Source organism: Euprymna scolopes, chromosome 38 (assembly GCF_053919585.1).
Source record: "Euprymna scolopes isolate OS-2025 chromosome 38, ASM5391958v1, whole genome shotgun sequence".
Lineage (NCBI taxonomy): Eukaryota > Metazoa > Mollusca > Cephalopoda > Sepiida > Sepiolidae > Euprymna > Euprymna scolopes.
The window spans coordinates 90,412,052-90,416,437 of NC_136519.1; positions in this window are offsets into that span (position 1 = coordinate 90,412,052).

Here is a 4,386-nt window from a genome sequence, read left to right on the forward strand (position 1 = left end):
TTATTTTTCTACCTAACTGAATAAGGTTTTAGTGTTTTTATTTAATGTAAAATATTTATTCAGTTCGAAAAACATAGTATTTATTGGTATATGTTAAAAGACAAATGGTGGCGTGCTCACTGTTGAGTACATTAAGTTTTGGAAAATGAGTTCAAACTAAAATACTATACTAAATACTGTTAGCAACGCACTCAATATATGTTCCTTTTACATAGGTTGACACATACTGAGTGGGTTTCTAACAGTATTTTGTATAATTTTTTAGTTTGGATTCGTTTTCCCAAACATAATGTATTCAACAGCGAACACGCAACCACTTGTCTTTTCACATATACCGATAAACACTGTATGTTTATTTTAATCGAATAAACATTTTACATTAAATAAAAACAGCAAAAACTTATCCAGTTAGATAGAAAAGTAACTTATCTTGCTTTGCATTTATTTATATATATATATATATATATATATATATATATATATATATATATATATATATATATATATATATATATATATTACCACTTTTTCGAATCTGTGTGTATAGTAAAACAAACTCTTTATGTCTATTTTTCATAGCGAATTAGCTATCTTGCATTTCCAAATATATTCTGTTGTTTGGTGAAACTTAATTATCTTTACCAATCAACATACACTTTATTGGGATGTGATTGATGCAGAATCCTTTGTTGATGTTATGTTGCCCCCAAGACGTCATGAAAATTTGGCGGATTATTATTGCACAAATCTGTGTATAACATGTTACTTATCAGTCTTTTGTCTTTTATTGTCTATGTTATATGATCTTTGTTTTTATTATATATAGAAAGATCTAACTTGATGTGTGATCTCGATTGCCTTTTCAGACGTGGTTGTCAAAAAATCTCAAGTAGTAGAATGTGTTGATTGCATCAAAGTATTGTAGTTTCTCCCTTAATCTATAAAACATAAACCGTCGATTTTGTCAGGTACTAACATCCTTTCGCCTTTCCAACAATGGCGTCTTCCTTACTAAAACTAAGAAATAGATGCAAGCAAAAAGTAGAAAGTTGCAAACGAAAACAAACATTGTAAAATGTATAAATTTTATTTATTGCACCAAAGCTACAAAAATATCGGAATGAATAAAAAATACTGGTGGTACTAAAAGAATAGGAAAATATTTTAAGACGTTTCTAGATGGCGGAAAGCAGTAAAAGGTGTAATGATGTCTTTTGACTTTGGTCAACAGAGAAATATTTTGTGACATCTCTGGAATTTAGGCAGCAGCAGGGAAAGGTTTGATAACATATCTGAAACCTAGACAGTAGACGTTAATCAGAGTTTGATATGGACGTTTTGTGACGTCTCTGAAACTTAGCAAGCAGTGAAACATTTTGTGGCATCTCTAGAACTTAGACAACCGGGAAAAGTGTGATGTATCTGGAAACTGGATAACAGGTTAAGGCTTAATGGAGTATTTGAAAACTAGCAAGCAGTGAAAATGTGGTAGTGTCTCCAGAACCAGAACAGAAAGAAAAGCTTTGGCAATGTATCTGGAATGTAGACAGCATAATGTGAAGTTACTCGGAATTCGATATGAACGCTTATGAGAAGTAATGAAGTGTTTGTGTAGATCAGATCTGCATGAACGTGACAAAGTGCTATATCGGCAGGAACAGGCAAGCGCATGAGCACGACAGGATAAGAAAAGCGGAATGTCTACTAGAACAGTGAATGACAGGAGACAGAACTGCGAGAACAATGAGTTGAAAAGATCAGAGCCAAACAGGAGCCGGCACCTGAGCATCAGGAACTACAGCCAAGTAGGAAGTAGAGATTCAGGTAAGAAACTGGTAAAATATCTAAGAAATAAGACAGCATTGTAATACGTTGATGTTGCCCTAAAACAGTTTGATCGCAAGTAATAGTAGGAGATAATTGTTGTTGCTCTAGAAAAGTTTAATTGTCGCTATTGTTTTGTTAAACTTGACGATTGTTCATAAGTGACTGTTGAATGGGGTTTTATGACAATCCATCTGGGATGGCTTCTGTCGAAGGATTAAAAATTAGCTGAACATATTTCTGAGTCGGATATGATGTCTGATGGTTACACCAAATAAACAACTATGATTGGAGTAATTTACTGGCTCATTATTAAAATAGCTAACATGTTGCCAAACCGTATTTTTATTTATCTTGACCAGAACATAAAGGCTGGTGAGCCCATCTAGAGAATGTTCAGAAGCCTAAATCTGATGGTATTTGCCATTCTTTTTCAGGATAAACAGATGAAGCTATTTTTAGGGGCGTGAGTTAATGCCTTGTTACTAATATTAGAGCCAGTGGCAGACACATTTATACATTGTATATCGCAACACTCTTTTGCTCTGTATATTAAGCAAGGTATAAATTGTTGTTGGACATTTTCGTTGTCCTTTCTCTTTCTCAACCACATGACATTCAGTCCTTTTTGGTTAGTAGACTTGAGTGAATTAGGAAAGATCATTAGCAAGCGTTGACTTATCAATAGTTGACTTGGAGCAAAACTGCAGTCAGTTGTTGTTGCTCTCTAGGCAAGGAATGGTTATGTGCCATTTGCCTTCATAATCAATGTCTTGTTTTTATATAGACTTGTTCCTTTGGGTGTAGTGAGGGCTGTTTGTTGCATGCAGAAATTCTCACTCATTAGTAAGTTTAGTGTTTTTAGGTATATTGACTTCTTGGGCTAGTTTTATGATGAGCGGTACACTATGTTTTTTTTTAAATCCTGCATATCTAGAGAATCAGTTAACAACTACAACATAGCTGTAGCTCTTAAATTTAAACAAGTGTATCAGTTTTGTTGTAAGTTTAATTCTCATAAGTGGTTTAGGTCGTTTATATCTTAGCCTGGCCAATTCTAAACTAATTTCTTCTTTCTGTTTTGATTTAGTGTGAAAATACTGGCGATAATACGTAGTCTAAACAGAGGAATTATTATTTGCATGTCATACATTAGTAGCTTTTTATTGCATGTGATGTTGTTGCAGTTAGTCCAATATGGCTTAAAGGATGCTTGACCGTACTCATTTGATGTGTAAAATGGATCTTATAATTTGGAAGCTATTAATCAGCATGAGGGTTTTTTTCAAGCGGTATTTACTAAGTGGATTACAATGGCTGCCACAAAGGAATAATATTTATATGAAATTCATAAGTGGTCATCAGTCTCATGTATTGTAGTGGTAAAACCACGATAGTAGTTGAGAGAATATGAAATATGTTGACAGATTCATAACAATAATCAAATATCGCCGATATGAATTTTTTTTGTGATCGAGTGTCCGTGTGAACGGCCATATTGTTGTATAATACAGAATGTTAACTGTCAATGAAATTAATCAGAAATATTATTCTTGAACATTTATTAACGCAAAAACAATTTATTTTGTTGCACTTAAAAGGGATTGAAATTATTTATATTAATTTCGTAGGTTTTTGTTAAAAAAGTTGTTTCCGTTTTATGCCTGCTATCTGTACTTCACCAGTTTGGTCTCCAATTTATTGTCTAAGCGTTTTTTGGGATGCGTTTCTTAGGCCAGTAACCCATACAACAACTGCTATAATATTTATATTTTCAGAGACATGTGTATGCATGTCTGCAGAAATCTTCATACTTCATATACTTTTGTTTTCCATGTTTTTGTACATGACAGAACAAAATTTTAGTCTAAAAGTAGAACCACATACGTCACAAGAATGTGGTTTCTCTCTCATGTGTTCGCATATGACGCAACACAGCTGACTTTTTTGAAAAGGAAGTACCACATACTTCACAAGAATGTGGTTTGTCGCCCGTATGTGTTCGCATATGCTGCAACATAGTTGCTTTTTTTGAAAAACAAACACCACATACTTCACAAGAATATGGTTTATCTCCTGTATGTGTTCGCATATGATGCACCAAAGTTTCTTTACGTGTAAAAGAAGAACTACATACTTTACAGGAATGTGGTTTCTCTCCCGAATGTGTTTGCATATGATATAACAAATGTGACTTTTGTGAAAAAGAAGAACCACATACTTTACAAGAATGTGGTTTTTCTCCTGTATGTGTTCTCATATGACGCAATAAGTTTGACTTTCTTGCAAAAGAAGAACCACATACTTCACAAGAATGTGGTTTATCTCCTGTATGTTTTCGCATATGATACACCAAAGTTTCCTTACGCGTAAAAGAAGAACTACATACTTTACAAGAATGTGGTTTCTCTCCCGTATGTATTTGCATATGATTCAACAAATATGATTTTTCTGAAAAGGAAGAACCACATATTTCACAGGAATGTAGTTTTTCTCCTGTGTGTGTTCGAATATGACGTAACAATTGTGACTTTTGTGAAAAGGAAAAACCATACTTCACAA